General features: G+C 55.1%; 1 protein-coding gene across 3 annotated transcripts in view; it reads right to left on the bottom strand.

Moving 5' to 3' along the window:
• The window catches only part of MEF2D (myocyte enhancer factor 2D), a 104,931-nt gene that overhangs the window by 60,193 nt on the left and 25,844 nt on the right, over positions 1 to 18,894 (bottom strand). For 2 of the 3 annotated variants that reach the window (XM_058042722.1, XM_058042721.1), the window contains exon 2: positions 14,802 to 14,870. The exons of the other annotated variant lie outside the window; for it this stretch is intronic. The gene's annotated coding sequence lies outside the window, so the exon portion shown is untranslated. The remainder of the gene's footprint in view (positions 1 to 14,801; positions 14,871 to 18,894) is intronic. 3 annotated transcript variants of the gene reach the window in all.

The following is an 18,894-nucleotide window of genomic DNA, read 5'->3' as shown; positions in this document are numbered from 1 at the left end:
GAGGTGGCAGTGATGCCCCTGAGGTGGCAGTGATGCCCCTGAGGTGGCAGTGATGCTTTGGGGGTGGCAGTGGTGCTTTGGAGGTGGCAGTGGTGCTTTGGAGGGGGCAATGGTGCTTTGGAGGTGGCAGTGATGCCCCTGAGGTGGCAGTGGTGCTTTGGGGGTGGCAGTGATGCCCCTGAGGTGGCAATGATGTTTTGGGGGTGGCAGTGGTGCTTTGGAGGTGGCAGTGATGCTCCTGAGGTGGCAATGACACTCCTGAGGTGGCAGTGGTGCTCTGGGGGGGGGGCAGTGATGCCCCTGAGGTGGCAGTGGTGCTCTGGGGGTGGCAGTGATGCCCCTGAGGTGGCAGTGGTGCCCCTGAGGTGGCAGTGGTGCCCCTGAGGTGGCAGTGGTGCTCTGGGGGTGGCAGGAGCAGCTGCTGCATCTCTCCTGCCACAGAGCTGCCGTTTTTCACCAGAAGCAGCTGCATGGGGGGGTGAGGTGGCCCCAGTGCCCCAGCAGCCCCCAGCCCAGCTGAGAGCCTCCACCTGCTGCCAACAGCCCCAAAAGCAGCTGCAAATAAAGAGCAGAAGTCTCTGAGCCTCACCTTGAGGACACCAAGTCCTGCCAAAGAGCAAAGTCACCTCCCCACCCATGGCCAGGGCTGGATCCCATCCCTTCAGGACATGGATTTAGCTCAAGTCACCTCTTGAACCCGCCTGTTTAACTGCAGCTCTTGCCTTCCTGTTTCCTCTCTTGCTGCCTCTTGTGAGCTAATTGTTGTTTTTTTAACATATCCTCCATGCTGACACCAAGGACTTTTAGTTTCCTTCTGTGTGGTTTGTGGATCAGCAGGACTGACTTCCTTCTCCTTTGCAAAGCCCCTTCCCTAAAACCCCCACGGGCAGAGCTCGTGTTAACGCTGCTCTTCCCCTCTGGCAAAGCCCCTGGCACGGTGCTGCTCTGCTGTGCCAGGGCAATGTGGCACCCAGCAGGGATGCAGCACCCTGGCACGGCAGCAAGGGAGGTGCCAGCGAGTCCCCAGCACCCTGAGGGACTCCAAGCCAGCCAGCCTTGCATTGTTTAGCACCTCTTTATCTCCAAACCGAGATAAAAACCGCACAAACACGCTCGAGTCTCCTCCAAAGCTTCTATTCTGGTTTCAGGATGATGCTATCTGGGTTCCTGTGTCGAACCTCCAGATGCAGGCAGGGGGAGGGGGAGAGGAAGGCGCCCCAAACGTGGCTCCAGAGCAAAGCTGCTGCTCAGAAACTGCAGCTGCCTGACCCTGCCCGGGGCCAAACCCCACTGGGCACGCAGGTGCCAGCCCAGGGCTGAGCTGCCAACGCTGCTGCACCCATGGCAGGGCTCAGATTCCCTGGGATGGGCAGCCAAAGCAGCTGCAGGTAGCTCAGGGGAGCAGCAGTGAGGCTGGATGCAGCCAGGCCCCCAAGGAATTGGGAAGACACACACACACACATCTATTCCTGACCCAGATTCAGCATTCTCTGAAGAAAAGCAGATGCCAGGCGTGCAACCAGCTCTGCTGAGCTGTAACAAAACCCCACATGGTGCCAAGGCTGGCACAGGCTGAGGCAAAGCACGGCCCTGGCACTGGAGAAGTGGGGTTTGCTGAGCAAGGGGGGGGTTAAAGAGAGGATTTGGGGGAAATCATTAAACTGGGGGTGATCTTCTCTTCCCCCACATTGGGTGTGCCAGTGTGGAGTCAGAAAATATCAGCACAAGGGTGACAGTCCCAACACCAGCACAAGGGTGACAGTCCCAATATCAGCACAGGGTGACAGTCCCAACATCAGCACAGGGATGTCAGTCCAAACATCAGCACAGGGTGACAGTCCCAACACCAGCACAGGGTGACAGTCAAAACATGAGCACAGGATGACAGTCCCAACATCAGCACAGGGTGACAGTCCCAACACCAGCACAAGGTGACAGTCCCAACATCAGCACAGGGTGACAGTCCCAACACCAGCACAAGGTGACAGTCCCAACATCAGCACAGGGTGACAGTGCCAACATCAGCACAGAGATGACAGTCCCAACACCAGCACAGGGTGACAGTCCCAACACCAGCACAAGGATGGGGATGACAGTCCCAACATCATCAGCACAAGGACTGTAAGAATCCCAAAACAACAACTAAATAAACTATTTAGTGCAATACAACAAAGGATGACAGTCCCAACATCAGCACAGAGATGTCAGTCCAAACATCAGCACAGGGTGACAGTCCCAATATCAGCACAGGGTGACAGTCCCAACATCAGCACAGGGTGACAGTCCCAATATCAGCACAGGGTGACAGTCCCAACATCAGCACAAGGGTGACAGTCCCAACACCAGCACAAGGGTGACAGTCAAAACGTCAGCACAAGGGTGACAGTCCCAACACCAGCACAGGGTGACAGTGCCAACATCAGCACAGGGTGACAGTGCCAACATCAGCACAGGGATGTCAGTCCCAATATCAGCACAGGGTGACAGTCCCAATATCAGCACAGGGTGACAGTCCCAACATCAGCATAGAGATAACAGTCCCAATATCAGCACAAGGGTGACAGTCCCAATATCAGCACAGGGTGACAGTGCCAACACCAGCACAGGGTGACAGTCCCAACATCAGCAGGGTGACAGTGCCAACATCAGCACAGGGTGACAGTCCCAACACCAGCACAGGGTGACAGTGCCAACATCAGCACAAGGGTGACAGTCCCAACACCAGCATAGGGATGTCAGTCCCAACACCAGCACAAGAACTGGAGGCAGCCCCCAAAGCAGGAACGCTGGCGCCCTACAGCCCACATCACAGTTTCATCCCACACCACAGGCAGCCAGGCATGCCAGCACATCCACAGCACACCCCAGACTGGTGACATGCTCTGCACAGGCAGGGTGACAGCCAGGGACCTTCTCTGCACTGCCAGCACAGCCAAAGACAGCAGAGGCTGCAGGGGACACAGGGAAAGGAGGCTGGGCAGGAGCTGCACTGGCAGAGCCACAGCCCTGCCTGGTGCTGTCCAAAAGCCAACCAGGGAGTCCCCAGCCAAGGTAAGGATCCAGTTTCAGGAGGGAAAAGCCTGTGGGACCAGGACAAGCAGGGACTTGCAGCCCCTCACACCACGTGGCTTCCCAGAGAGGCAGCTGATCCCCTCTCCTGGAGATGCTACAGGGTCACTGCTGGGCTTGGAGTTAAACAGCAGGGCTTGGACAGCCCCCTGCTAAAGGACCTTCAGAGCACCCTGAGAACAGCAACCAAAGGCTGATGCAGCTGCCAGATTAAGCCTCATGACCTTGAGCAGTGACCTTGGTGGTGGCATCCTTGCAGCAGAGGTCACCCAGCACCCTGAGGCTGCCTGTGGTGTCATCAGGTGTGCACAACCAGGCTGGGAACCCTGCACGCCCTGAGGGCACCCCAGTATGCACTGAGGGTACCACCTTCCCCAATGGTACCAACTGCATGCACAGGGCAGCCCTGTGCCATCCCTATCCATCCTCAGCTCCTTCTATCCTCACTCCCAGCCACCCTCATCCCCATTTACCCTCATCCCCATTTACCCTCATCCCCATTCACCCTCATCCCCATTTACCCTCATCCCCATTCACCCTCATCCCCATTTACCCTCATCCCCATTTACCCTCCATCCCTATTTACCCTCATCCCCATTTTCCCTCATCCCCATTTACCCTCATCCCCATTCACCCTCATCCCCATTTACCCTCCATCCCCATTTTCCCTCATCCCCATTTACCCTCATCCCCATTTTCCCTCATCCCCATTTTCCCTCATCCCCATTTTCCCTCCATCCCTATTTACCCTCATCCCCATTCACCCTCATCCCCATTTTCCCTCCATCCCCATTCACCCTCATCCCCATTTACCCTCCATCCCCATTTTCCCTCATCCCCATTTACCCTCATCCACATTTACCATCATCCTCATTTACCCTCCATCCCCATTTTCCCTCATCCCCATTTACCCTCCATCCCCATTTACCCTCCATCCCCATTTTCCCTCATCCCCATTTACCCTCATCCCAATTTACCCTCATCCCCATTCACCCTCCATCCCCATTTTCCCTCATCCCCATTTACCCTCATCTCAATTTACCCTCATCCCCATTCACCCTCCATCCCCATTTACCCTCATCCCCATTCACCCTCATCCCCATTTTCCCTCCATCCCCATTCACCCTCATCCCCATTTACCCTCCATCCCCATTTTCCCTCATCCCCATTTACCCTCATCCACATTTACCATCATCCTCATTTACCCTCCATCCCCATTTTCCCTCATCCCCATTTACCCTCCATCCCCATTTACCCTCCATCCCCAACCACTCCTGTTGGGGAAGATGGAACAGGAAAGATTTATAAATGTGATTGTCTGGCAAAAGATTTTGAGAATATAGAAACTATAAGTGAGATTGAAATGAAAGGAACCTTTGAGATCCCTCAGTTACTGAACAACTGGAAAACAATGGTGTGCTCACTGAAAGTGATCCCCTTGTGATGGAACAACACCCTCTGCTTGCAGACAGCTCCAAGGCTCAGAGCAGACCCTACAGCTTGGCAGAAGGGGCCCAAAGAGGAGTTTTTAGGGTTTAAAATGTAACACAGTGTGGGAATGTAATGATTCTTATAGGCTGTATGTAAATGCTATAGGATTTGTATCTTGTACTAGATTGGTTAGTGAGAATTACAATATTCAGCACAGAAGAAGATTTATTGTATTGTAACAGGAACCTCGCTCTCTTACCCCTTTAACTCTCTTACCCCTTTTTACTCTCTTACCTTTTTTACTCCCTTATTCTCTCACCCTCTCACCCTCTCTCCCCCTCTCTTCTCTCAGTCCTGCTCCGAGCTGTGGCTGCAGCTCCCAGCAGGGCCCTGCACCCAGGCCCTGTGCAATAAACCCCAAATCCCAGCAGGGCCCTGCACCCAGGCCCTTTGCAATAAACCCCAAATCCCAGCAGGGCCCTGCACCCAGGCCCTGTGCAATAAACCCCAAATTCCAAAAGGCCCCTGCACCCAGGCCCTTTGCAATAAACCCCAAATCCCAGCAGGGCCCTGCACCCAGGCCCTGTGCAATAAACCCTAAATCCCAGCAGGGCCCTGCACCCAGGCCCTGTGCAATAAACCCCAAATCCCAGCAGGGCCCTGCACCCAGGCCCTGTGCAATAAACCCCAAACTCCACGCCCTGGCTGCAGAGATCTCTCGTCTCCGTCCATCCCGACCGTCCTACTCCCCATTGCTCCTCCACACTCCCATCCCAATCCACTTCACACCCAGGGAGAAGCAGCCAGACCCCCAAATCTGCTCCCCTTCCCCCATATTCTCCATCTCTCACCATCTCCAGAGGCAGAGACTGGGGGGAAATTTTTCCCTCTGCACTGAAGTAGGGTTTTCTAAATGATGGCAAGCAAGAGCCCATTATCCAGCTCTTGTTGCCCACCCCCACGGCTCCCTGCAGGGCATGAAATAACCACCTGCCAGCTCCCCAGAGCCCCTGAGCCGTGGCAATGAGATCTCAGCTTCCCCTGTCACTATTGTCAGGGCAAAATTTAGATACCTGGTAATGAGGAGGTTTAATATGACAGATGAGAGGTTGACTCATTAAAAAAAAAAAAAAAAAAGAGCGAGAAGGAGAGGGAGCTGAATTGGGGGTCGGATGCTGCTCTGTGTAAATCAGGAGCTGAATTCAGGGTTGGATGCTGCTCTGGGTAAATCAGGAGCTGAATTTGGGGTTGGATGCTGCACTCAGTAAATCAGGAGCTGAATTCAGGGCTGGATGCTGCACTGGGTAAATCAGGAGCTGAATTCAGGGTTGGATGCTGCACTGGGTAAATCAGGAGCTGAATTTGGGGTTGGATGCTGCACTCAGTAAATCAGGAGCTGAATTCAGGGTCGGATGCTGCACTCAGTAAATCAGGAGCTGAATTCAGGGTTGGATGCTGCACTCAGTAAATCAGGACCTGAATTCAGGGTTGGATGCTGCACTCAGTAAATCAGGAGCTGAATTTGGGGTGGATGCTGCACTGGGTAAATCAGGAGCTGAATTTGGGGTTGGATGCTGCACTGGGTAAATCAGGAGCTGAATTTGGGTTTGGATGCTGCACTCAGTAAATCAGGAGCTGAATTCAGGGTTGGATGCTGCACTCAGTAAATCAGGAGCTGAATTCAGGGTTGGATGCTGCACTGGGTAAATCAGGAGCTGAATTCAGGGTTGGATGCTGCACTCAGTAAATCAGGAGCTGAATTCAAGGTTTGATGCTGCACTGGGTAAATCAGGAGCTGAATTCAGGGTTGGATGCTGCACTGGGTAAATCAGGAGTGGAATTCAGGGTTGGATGCTGCACTGGGTAAATCAGGAGCTGAATTTGGGGTCGGATGCTGCACTCAGTAAATCAGGAGCTGAATTCAGGGTTGGATGCTGCTCTGTGTAAATCAGAAGCTGAATTCAGGGCTGGATGCTGCACTCAGTAAATCAGGAGCTGAATTCAGGGTTGGATGCTGCACTGGGTAAATCAGGAGCTGAATTCAGGGCTGGATGCTGCACTGGGTAAATCAGGAGCTGAATTCAGGGTTGGATTCTGCACTGGGTAAATCAGGAGCTGAATTCGGGGTTGGATGCTGCACTGGGTAAATCAGGAGTGGAATTCAGGGTTGGATGCTGCACTGGGTAAATCAGGAGCTGAATTTGGGGTTGGATGCTGCACTCAGTAAATCAGGAGCTGAATTCAGGGTTGGATGCTGCTCTGTGTAAATCAGGAGCTGAATTCAGGGTTGGATGCTGCACTGGGTAAATCAGGAGCTGAATTCAGGGTTGGATGCTGCACTGGGTAAATCAGGAGCTGAATTCAGGGTTGGATGCTGCTCTGTGTAAATCAGGAGCTGAATTCAGGGTTGGATGCTGCACTCAGTAAATCAGGAGCTGAATTTGGGGCTGGATGCTGCACTGGGTAAATCAGGAGGCTGTCACAGCTCAGCCTGCACTGGTGGGGTGCAGCAGGAGCTCTGCACCCCAAACCAGTCCCACTCTGGGCCCTCTCACTGGTGCTGGAAAGGGGCTCACAGGCAGGAAAGGGGAGCCATGAAGGGGCTGGACATGGCTGCAGTTTTTGGGGCCATGCAGTTCTGCTTCCCCCTGACTCTGGGGTGTGGGGAGAGCCCAGGAGAAGCTGAAATGTTTCACTCTGAGGGTTTTCCTCTCTCCATGAACCCCAGCAGCACCCCAACATTGCCTCCACCCTCCTTGGCACCCCTATCCTGAGGGTGCACCCATGCCCAGTGCAGCCTCACCATGGGTCACATCACCACCATGGTCACCAAGGACATTGGGGATTTGTCACCAAAAGGGGACAATCACTGCCTCCAGCTCCAGCACAGGGACCCACTGGGGCTCCCAGGGGCAGCTCAGCAGCATCAGGGCAAAGCAAATCCCTCCCAGCTGGGAATTTGGGGGCTCTCCATGAAGGGATTTCCTCCAGCAGCACAGGGGACAAATCTCTCTCCTCCTGGCGGGTTCTCCCCAGGGGAAATCCCATCAACCCCAACTGCTGCTCCAGGCCATCCAGAGAGCAATGGAAACCCTCAACAGCCCCACAGGGCACAGCTGGGAGTGGAACTGTCCCAGAGGAACTCTGCTCTTCCCTCCTGTGTCACTGGGATGGGGACTGGGGAATGTCCTCAGCGCCAGCCTGGCACATCCTCCTGCCCAAGGGCACTGTGACACAAACCATGAAATCCTAGAATGGTTTGGGTTGGGAGGAAACTTAAAACTCATCCCAACCTCTACCCCAGGCTGCTCCAAGCCCTATCCAACCTGGCCTTGGACACTTCCAGGGATCCATGGGCAGCCACAGCTTCTCTGGGCACCTGTGCCAGGGTGCCAGCACCATCACAGGGAAGAATTTCTTCTCAATACCCCATCTATGTTCCCATGCTGGCAGAGGGAAGCCATTCCCCTTTGTCCTGTCATTCCAGGCTCTCATCCCTCCCCACCCAGGTCCAAAGCCCCTCTCCAGCTCTCCTGAAGCCCCTTCAGGTGCTACAAGGGGCTCCAAGGTCTCCCTGGAGCCTTCCAACAGCTCCAGCTCCCTCAGCCTCATCTCCAGCTCATCTCATCTCCATCCCCAGCCCAGACAAATGTTCAGCAACTCTGTGCCCCATCCCCAGCTCTCCTGAAGCCCCTTCAGGTGCTGGAAGGGGCTCTAAGGTCTCCCTGGAGCCTTCTCAACAGCTCCAGCTCTCCCAGCTCATCTCCATCCCCAGCCCAGACACATTTTCAGCCACTCTGTGCCCCATCCCCACCCAGAGCACCCCAGAGCAGCTCTGCAGACCCTGCAAAGCCCAGGGTGGGCTCAGCCTGGGAGCCAGGGCTGCCTGGAGGCCCAAGGTCCCCAGTGCCACCCCAGAACTCAGCCCTGGAGCACAACTCCCAAAGGCTCAGCCCCTTCCCAAAGGCCACCAAGATCTTTCAAACCAACCTCCCACAACCATTTCTTTGTAGGATTTGCACCCCCAAGCACCGGTGAGTAGCAGCCATGGTGCCCAAAGGCTGCTGATTTGATTTAATTTGCATAAACTGCTGATTGCATCCATGCCCAAGGCAACCACCACTTGTGGCAGGCCCCAATGCAGAGGCAGATGTTGCTCCTGCATTGTCCCAAATCAGGGTTTGCACATCTGGAGCTCCTGGGGAGGAAGCACCAGGTTCCCCAGGGGCTGCAGGGTCTAGAATTCATTTGGGGTGCAGAGGAGCTGGTGAAATCAGGAGCCCCCAATGCTGGGAAGGTGATGGTGGTCACCAGAAGGATAAGAAGTAAAAAAGATCTTAATTTGTCCCTGATATGGCAATGCTAATTACTGTGAGGGTGATGCCATAGCAGAGCTCACTAGAAGGAGATTTGGATGGAAAAGATCTGGCCAACAGCAAGAGGAGCAGGCAGGACCACACTCCTGCCTCCATCCCTGTGTGCTCACACTGCACTATCACAGCTCCAAGCTGCCCCTGGCACTTCCAGCCTGGAAACAAAGCCACAAAAATTGTCATCCTGGCCATCTGCCTGTCTCAGAGGTGACATGCCCACCCATCTCTGCACATTCCCCAAACCCATGCTGGTCCAGAGCCCCAGACTCTGCTCAGAGCCACACTACACCAGACACAGTTATTCCATTTAATAAATGAAACAAACCTCACATTGGGGCTGTAAAAGCACCAAAACCAGAGATCAAGGCCCTGGGAATGGGAACCTCTCTGAGGAGGAGCCACCAAAGCCCACCAGGAGGCACAGACCATGGTGTGGCTGCCACTGAGCCCCAAGCCACCTCACTGTGAGCAAACAGGAGGAACTGGGACAAGATGCCACATGGCAAAGACTGGTTTAACTTCCTCTTCTCCTGTGCTGCCTTGAAAACACAGTGCCTGCAACCCAGCCCATAAATCAACCAGCCACCAGCAGCACTCTGCCATCCAGAGCCCAACAGGGCACCACTGGAGCATCCCAGGGTGACACAAACTCCAGGTTCCCTCATCCCCCAGGATGCCCCCTGTGCCACAAAGGCTCTGCCATCAGCTGTACCCACGAGGCAGAGGGGTGAGAACCCAGCCCCAGCTCACCAGGCAGCTCAAATCCACCAGGACAGCTGGCTCTCAGCTGTTGCTGCTCACTCACAGCACACACATTCCTGTCCCAGGCACACAAATCCTGTCCTGCTGCTCCCCCAGCACAGCAGCGAGGCCATCATGAGCTCTGCAGCCCCTACAGACCTGGGTGATGCTTCCCACTGAGACAGATCCATCCAGAGCCCATCCCAGCACACAGGAACAGCATCCTGCCCCAAAAGGGGATTTTTTAAGGCCAAATTCTGGGTTTCAGCAAGGGGGATTTAGGTCCTCAACCAGCAGAGCCCTTCTCTTCAAAAGAGGGATGATGACTGTGGCCAGCCCTGGGCGTGTGGATGTTGCCCACAAGGCCATCCCAGCAGAGCATGGAGGTGACACTCAGGAGAGCAGTGGGAAATGCCAACATTTAGCACCTTCCACAAGCACCATCACATCCTGGTGTGGCACACTCCAAAATCTGTGCTGCAGAATCACTGGCACATGGCCATGGCTCAGGCAAAGGGCTTGTCATGGTTCCCAGCCATGTTATCATGGCAGAAAAGCCATTGGGATGCTCCTGAAGAACACAAGAGATGGACAGGGCAGGTATTGTGAGTGCAGGAATGCCATGGGTAAACACCAGCCACAATCCCTCTTGGAAAAGGGAAAATATTGGGGACGAAAATCAAATACCACAGTTTTTTGTCAAAGGTGGGATGAGAAAAGGTAAGGCACGAATTTGTACAAAGAAATGAAAATATTTAAATCAGTATTTTTGCTGAAGGATGGGGATGTAAAAATGTATCATTGAAGAGTTGCCCAAATGAGGAGGAGGAGGAGGAAAGGGCTCTACAGCTGTTGTTACCTCGGGACCCTGCAGTGCTTCCCAAACAAAGGAAACCACCCTGTGACACAAGGCAAGCAGAGGGGAGAACCCACCTCACCCAGCCAGCAATGGTAAAGGGCAGGGTTCAACCCAAAGCACAGCCAAAGTTTATCCTCCAGCCCCATCCATGAGCATCAGAGCTAGAGCAGCACACGCCTGGGAAGGGAAACACTTCTCCCTCCTCCCTCCCTCCCTCCCTCTTGGGAGGGAAACACTAAAAGCACTTCTGAAAGATCCCCTTCCTACAGGTTCTGCACCTTCATTTTCACAGACATGGATATGAACATTATCAGCATTATTAACAGTTATCGCAAAGCAGCAACGGCATAAAAAACCCTGAAAGAATCAAAAGGAAAAAGATTTTTCTAGGACGAGCCAAGCTCAGCCCTGGTCCCAGCCCCACCACATCCATCCCCACCACATCCAACCCAGCCAGGCTGGGCTCTGGAGCAAAACAAACATTCAGGGAACAGTCAGGGGAGGAGAAGGAGCTGGACAGAGAGCCCCAGTGTGACACCTGGCCTGACACCACGCTGGTACCTGGCTCACCTCCGACGTGCCCGCAGCTCCAGCCCTGGCCGAGAGGACCCAGCAGCAAGCAGGAAGGTGTTAAAAGTGCCCAGGAGGACTTTAACTGAGGAACCACAATAAATAACCTCTGAGTAAACACAGCGGCTGCTCCCCATTCGCCTTCCTGTTTGCTTTCGCAGATCCGGGCTGCGACGTCCACTTCCAGCTGCTGGCCCCGGCCCGTCCCGGCGGAGCTCCCGGCGGAGCCCCGGCACCGGCCCGGCCCTGGACAGGGGGCACGGCCTTCCCAAAGGGATTTATCCCCCGGGACACGCACTGATCCTGCCCCTGAGCCCGTTCCTGCTGCCTCTTCCTTCCTGGTTGATGTTTGTTTTGATTCCTCAAAGAGGAAATCCCAGCTCACCCAGTCCCCCGTCAGGGAGCCATGCTCACCTCTGTGCCTCAGTTTCCCCCTCGCTCCCCTCCCTGCTCAGCCAGCCCTGGAAAAAACAACAACAAAACAAAACAAAAAAAAAGCAACGGGTCCTGATTCCTGCTTTAAGGGCACTTCTGTGCTTTAGCACGAACACAAAGGAGAGGGAAAAAACAACAACTCACAGCGAGAATTTGTGTCAGGAGCAACAAGGGGGTCCGGCGCAAGCCCTCCCCTGGCAGGGCAGCGCCGAGCGCGGAGGCTGACAATAGATAAGGGGCTAAATTCGGCGCTGGGCTCCGGCCCCGGGCTCTGTAAGGCGATCGGGGTGGGGGAGAGAGTGCCGAGCTGTTTATTTGGCTCCAAACTCCGCACCGACACTGCAGCGTCACCCGTGTTTAAAATAGGAAGGAACGAAAAGAAGGAGGGGGGAAAAAAAAAAAAAAAAAAAAAAGAAAAATAAAGAAAGAAATAAAAAGGGAGAAAAGTGCACGCACGCGTTGAACAATAACAACAAAATAATATTTAAAAAATCAAGAGAAAAGGAGTCGGGGGAGGGGGGGGTAATAAAAGGAAACCCAGTTGGGCTGGCGAGCTTTAAAGCGACGCCTGCCTTATAAAAAAAGAAGTTGCTAATTTTAACTCTCCAGTGGAAAGAGTGAGAGGTACTTACAGGAGACAGGGTGGCTGCGTCCTTCTCCGCGGCCGCTGCGCGCTGAGGGCCGGCAGGAAGCGCCGGCCGGAGCCGCCATCCCCGAGCGCTGCCCCGGCCCCGAGCCCCGGCACCCCCAGGCAGCGCGGTGCTCTGAAGGGCACAGGCAGATGCGGAGGCAGCAGGAGGGGCTGCTGGAGCCCGCAGGGGGGAAGGGAGCGGCCGGAGCTTGCCAAAAAGCAGCGGCCGGGCTCGTTTCCTCCGGCAGCCCAAAGCCGGGCCCGGCCCGTGGCGAGCGGGCGCCGCAGGACCCCCGGGAGGCGTGAGGCAGCTGCTGGGTCAGATGACATTTCTGCGCCGACGTTTCTGACCAAGCTGGCTTTTCCCCAAGGGAAAAGGGCTTTGAAGACACGGTTTTATTCCCCCCCCCCTCCTCCCGCCAGTGGTAAAATAGCGGATGAGCTCAGAACCCAAAGCGCAGGGCAGTGCCGTGACCAGAGAAGGCCACCCGGCTCCACGGGGACTGCAAAGGTGACCTCCAACAGCTCAGCCACATTTCAGCTGCGGCAAACACAGCAGGCACCCACTGCCTCACCAAATTCAGTATTTCATATCCAAAAGGGGCAAGAGTGGGGATTTGGTTTCAGTGTGCCCGCTGGCTGGATTTTACAAGCTCTCCCTGGAGATGGGGATCTTGCTTGCAAAAAGATCCCACCAGGTGAGGTGGCACACTCACACCTCCAGGACAGTGGCAGCCTAGAAGTTGTGAACTCCAGTTGCCAATAAACCTCCAAGAGAACACAGCAAGGCCTCAGGCAGCAGAGGAACAGACCTGGTGACCCAAGGGCTCTTCCCAAGCAGCTGGAAATCAGCCTCAGGACGCAAAATCTCACTAGAAGACATCCCTGCATGCAGGGCTGGACACATCATTTACCGAGCGTGGCTGCAGCAAGACCAAGCCACCATCTTCAGGACATGCAAGAGTGGACTCAATTAAGGTCACAGGCCCTAGAAGAGTCCTCTGTCACAGAAGAAGGTTTGCTGGCTGGCCTCAGACGGGGCTGGCCTCAGACAAATGCCTATTGATGGCAGGCAGCGATGCTGCACGTCCAGGACGTGGCTTCACCGGGATTGAATCGCCCGGTGCCGCCGTCACAGCTCCCGAGGCTGGATCAATACTGCTCCTCTAATTGCTCAGCTCCTGTCACTTGCACAGCCGAGGGGACAAGTCCTAAAGCAGTCCCCAGAGATGCTGTTCCAAACGCTCCTCCCTGAGCAGTTCTGCAGTTGCAGCCATCACTGAACTGCTCCTCCTCGCTCAAAACTGTGTGCTGGCAGAACGAGGGCTCTGAGGGAGGACACTGCCAACCCAAACCCCAAGAATTTGTGTGAAACTAGAGAACAAGGAGCTGTTGTCACTGGTCAGAGTTGGGCAGTGATGAGGGGGAGAAGGCAGTGACAGACATCCTGCCACCGCCCACCTGCATCCGGGCTGGGGCACGGAATGTGCCCTGGCCTTGGGGTGTTTGGGAGCCAGGGAGGGTGCTGCCCTCCATGCACACCCCACAGCAGACAGACCCACTGCCCCAACACTCCAGTAATCACTCACCACACCAAAGCACATCCCCCTGAGGTAATACTAGTACTCGTTTGTGCCCAGAGTGGATAAGAGCTGGTCCCACACCAGCCCCCAGAAAGCTCCCAGAGCACTCAGACAGACCCAGCCAAGCCCTCAAACCTTCCTGTGCCCTGGCACACACCAAGCACCACTGAGCCACAGCAGGGCCCTGCTGCTGCACTCCCCTGGCCCAGCCTGGGGAGCTGCTCTTGGTTCCTATCAGCAGATGAAGCCCTTGGTGCTGACCTTGCAGAGGACACAGTGATGCTGCCCCCATCTCCCATCACCAGGCCTCCAAATAAATTACCTGCCCCCTTCTCCAGCACTAAAAGTCATCACAACCCCACAAAACTGCTCGCTAAGCAGTCGTGACAGAGACCCCTCCGCTCAGGAGCTAGGGGTGTATTATTTTTAAAAATCTTTCCTTTTATTGATTTCACTCTCAGGTACAGAAGATGCATTTCATGAAACCATCGAGCCCTCATAAAGCAGCCCGCAGTGGTGTCTGTACCACAACCTCACTGCAGACACAGGAGACACAAACATTTACTGTAAGAGCAATAAACAGGCCAAGAAGGTTGAAAAGGAAGAAACCCTGGACATGAGGCCCTCTCCCAGCAGCACCTTATTTTAGAGGAATGCAAGGGACAAAATAACAGCAGGCTTGGCCACAAGTCTTGTCCACACTGGGAGAAAACAGGGCAGAAAAAAACCCTCCTTTGCACTGACACACAGGGCTGTGTTGCAAAACACCCAGAGAACCCCAAATCAGTGCTGTGGCTACAGAGCTGTGCCAGCTGGGGAAGTGAAGGGGAAGATGGGCACTGGGGAACAGCAGTGGCACCCAGTGCTGGGCACCACCTCCCTGCCCTGCTCTGGGGCTCTGCTGCCCATCCCACACATCAGGGTGTTCCCTGTGCCCTTCCTGCACCAGCCCTCACTGGAGTGGTTGGCACCACTATGGTGCCAAGACCCTTGAGCTGCATCCTCTGTGGGACCTTGTGCAGCTCCCAGCCTGCAGCAGGGGAGACAGAACACAGCCAAGCAAACCCAAAGGGAAGGCAGGAACTCAGAGTTTGGGATTTCCCCCATACCTGCTATGCAGCCTCCTGCATCTTCTGCTCCTGGCAGGGATGAGCTGCAGCCACCGCTCCTCAATCCAACTGCAAAGGCAAAGCAAGAAGCTGTCAGTGTGAGGGGACAGAGGTGGGGACAGAGGCAAGGACAGGACTCCCCACGTGTCCCATCCAAGCACAGATGGAGGGAACAGTGAGGGGAGCCCAGTATCCCCTGCAGACCTGACTGCAGGGTCCCCTCCTGCACTGCCCTGACCCTCAGCATCGCTGCAAGGGCCGTGCAGGCTGGGTGGGACCTGCAGGGATCCAGGGAGCCCTGGGGCTGTGCAATGTGGAAGGCATCTCAGTGAGACCAGAGGGAAAGAAATTAAAAGGAGCTCAGGAATGAAACAAATTATAAACCAAAAATTAACATGAACGAGGGATGTGGCCCAGGCAGACAGTGTGGCCAGCAGAAAATTGCTCAAAGCTGAGGTGAACTTTGTGTTTTCTGGGAAGATTCTCATGCACATCCCAGAGGAAAAAGCAGTGACCAGCTTGCTCAGACTGTCCCAGGGAATGCATGCAGCACATGTGGAGAATCTGCCGTGGCCCAGAAGGAAACTCAGCTCCTAAACTCATCCCACTCACACTGGGAGATGGGAGGAGACCCATGGTGCAAAGCCCAGAGGCTTCAGCTGGCCTTGTGCTGGTCATCTTGTGGTGATCACAGCCATCTGAGACTTGTGCAGAGCCCATCACCAGCACAGCACACTCCCATGAAGGGAACGGCGTCGCAGACATCTTTTATGAAAAATCCTTTCCTTAGCATTTTTTCTCCTGAGAAGCCTCAGGAACAAAATGTAAACATTTATTATATGCTGCTGTGGAATGCAACAGGTGCATCTGGGATTGGTCTCATGTGGTTGTTTCTAATTAATGGCCAATCACAGTCAACTGGCTCGGACAGAGAGTCCAAGACACAAGCCTTTGTTATCATTCTTTGCTATTCTATTCTCAACCAGCCTTCTGAGGAAATCCTTTCTTCTATTCTTTTAGTACAGTTTTAATATAATATATATCATAAAATAATAAATCAAGCCTTCTGAAACATGGAGTCAGATCCTCGTCTCTTCCCTCATGCCCTGTGAACACGGTCACAGAACGGTGCTGAACAAAAGGGAAACTGAGGCACAGCGCTCCCGAGCCGCAGCCTCACCCCCAGCACCTGCAGCAGAGCGAGGAATTGTGCTCAGCTTTCCGGCGTCCTCATCCTCCGCTCCAACCACAAACCAGCCTTCCTCCCCCGGCCTCCTCCCCTCCCACAGCCAGCTCATTTCCTGCCATTACAAAACTCCCCCTGAACAAAGCTGGAGCCGGGAGCGGGGCTGCCCCTTCCTCCCGCCGCAGGAGCCAAGCACGGGGACAGCCCCGAGGTGTGAGCGGCTCTCCAGCCCCAAACCTCCCAGGACTCGGGCTGGAGTCCTGCAAATGTCCAGGCACAGGGATCCCCTCATCAGGACAGACAGACAGTCTGTCCTCCACAACGGGGAGCGGCAGGGACAAGGATGGGGGGGTCCTTGTCCCATTAAGCCCAGACCAAGCTGTCAGCCCCTCACGAGCATTCCTTCATTCCCCTGAACAAAACAGTGTCCTGCAGAGTGACTGACCACTTGGGGACAGGGACAGCCACAGAAGAAGTGCCACGGTGCCACACTGCCAGCCAGGACGAGGGAAGTGCTGTTTAATGCAAAGGGTCTCTCACAGGGTTCCTAAACCTCCTCTTGGTGTCTGACCAGCTCCCACTGGTCTCAGCATGCAGAGCCCTGCAGGGCTGGTGGCAGATCCACATGGGGATTGGGGACCACAGGTTCCCAAACCTCCTCTCAGTGTCCCAGCAGCTCCCACTGATCTCAGCATGCAGAGCCATGAAAGGCTGGTGGCAGAGCCACGTGGGGACCAGGGACCACAGGCCAGGCTGAATCTCCTCTTGGTGTCCCAGGACCTCCAGGTGCTCCCACTGCTCTCAGCACTGCAGATCCTTGCAGGGCTGGTGGCAGAGCCACATGGGGACCAGGGACCACAGGCTCCTAAACCTCCTCTCAGTGTCTGAGCAGCTCCCACTGGTCTCACCACTGCAGAGCCACGAGGGGATCGGGGACCACAGGCTCCTGAACCTCCTCTCAGTGTCTGAGCAGCTCCCACTGGTCTCAGCATGCAGAGCCTTGCAGGGGTGGTGGCAGAGCCACGCAGAGATCAGGGACCAGAGGTTCCTAAACCACCTCCTGGTGTCTGACCAGCTCCCACTGGTCTCAGCATGCAGAGCCATGAGGGGATTGGGGACCAGAGGCTCCTGAACCTCCTCTCAGTGTCTGACCAGCTCCCACTGGTCTCAGCATGCAGAGCCACTCAGACTGGTGGCACAGCCATGTGGGAATCAGGGACCAGAGGTTCCTAAACCACCTCTCACTGTCTGACCAGTTCTCTTTGGTCTCAGCATGCAGAGCCCTGCAGGGCTGGTGGCAGAGCCACGTGGGGACCAGGGACCACAGGCCAGGCTGAGAGGAGGATGTGGCCAAGGCTGGCTCTGCTTTGGGGGGACTGGGGTCAGCTCCACCAGGATGCAGTGGGGGACGTGTGGCCAGGCCAGACCTCAGATGTCTGTACAGAGCTGTTTTCTCTCAGTGGGAGATGCTGCTGGACACACCAGGAACGTCCAGGATGCCCGTGGTGCCATGGGACAGCCAGCACAGCCACACAGTCACCACTCACAGACTCTGGCACTGACACAACTGCCCATGGCTGGTGGTGGGCAGCAGCCACATCTGGCTCCCAGAGCCCACCAGGCCATCAGGACAATGACTTTGGACAACAGCTGATCCCACCCAGCCCTTGGCCGTGCCACAGTCCCCAGATGGTGACAAATAACAGCAGTGCCTTTGCTGACCCAATCTGAGCTGCCCTTGTAGGGCCAAGGTGGGGAACTCCAGGGGGAGCAGGATCGGGTTTGGGGTGTTCAGCCTGCAGATAATCGTGACATCGCAGGGTTGAATGAACAGGGATGAACAGCACACGTGGGGTTACAGTGCTGGGACCCTGACCCTCTCCAGCCTGACAGCTTTAGAGCCGCTTCACCCCCTGCCCAAGCTGCAGAATCCACTGCTCTTTGGACCTTTGGTGGGACTTCCAGCACCAGCAAACCCCAGTGAACCCCCAAGTCCCTCTGACATTGCAGGGTTGCAGCCCAGTGTCACCTGAGACAGGGGTGAACAGCACACATGGGGTGACACTCCTGGGACCCTGACCCTCCCCAGCCTGACAGCTTTAGAGCTGCTTCACCCCCTGCCCAAGCTGCAGAATCCACTGCTCTTTGGACCTTTGGTGGGACTTCAGCACCAGCAAACCCCAGTGAACCCCCAAGCCCCCATTTTGCAACGTTCTGAGCTGGCACAAAGGAGCAAAGCCCCCACTCAGTGGCACTGCCAGCTCCCTCCCTTGCCTGTCCATGCTCGTCCTTTGCCCCTCCAAAAGAGGATCTGGCACTAGTCCCAGAACCTCGGGAGCATTTCAAAAGTGACCATCCGACCTGCACAGGCCCTGCTGAGGGGCTGGGGCTGGGTCAGGCCACTGGCCAGGGCTCACCCCACCACACACGTGCTGTCCAAGCCTTCTCTTTACAAACAGAGAAATGCTGTCCCGGGAAGGGGGAAAGTATTGTGTTTTCAAGCTGTTATTTTATAAGCTGAGGGGAAAATAAACACCTAGGAGAGGGATGGAGGTGGCAAAGGCAAGTGAATTCCTGTTTCTGAGTGAAAAAAGAAGGGGAAAGAAAGGGGAAAGACAATCTTTATGCCCAGCTTTGGGGCAGAAATGCTGAGGTGCTAACACTGCTCCTATTTGAAAACCAAAGCTTTGGTTTCACCAAGTAACCAACCAAAATTCCTGAGGGCAGGAGAAGCAGGGGAACCTCCTGGGATCCCCATTTGTAACTGATGCAGTCGGGCTGGCACAACCTGCCATCAAAGGCAGCAGGGAGCTGCTCCAACCTGCCCATAAAGATCCTGGAGGATTCCCATATACATAGCCCTCTCAAAATACACATATTCCTATATATGTAACACACCAAATATAT

This window comes from Melospiza georgiana, chromosome 33, assembly GCF_028018845.1.
Source record: "Melospiza georgiana isolate bMelGeo1 chromosome 33, bMelGeo1.pri, whole genome shotgun sequence".
Classification (NCBI taxonomy): domain Eukaryota; kingdom Metazoa; phylum Chordata; class Aves; order Passeriformes; family Passerellidae; genus Melospiza; species Melospiza georgiana.
This window is presented reverse-complemented; position numbering and strand designations above follow the sequence as displayed.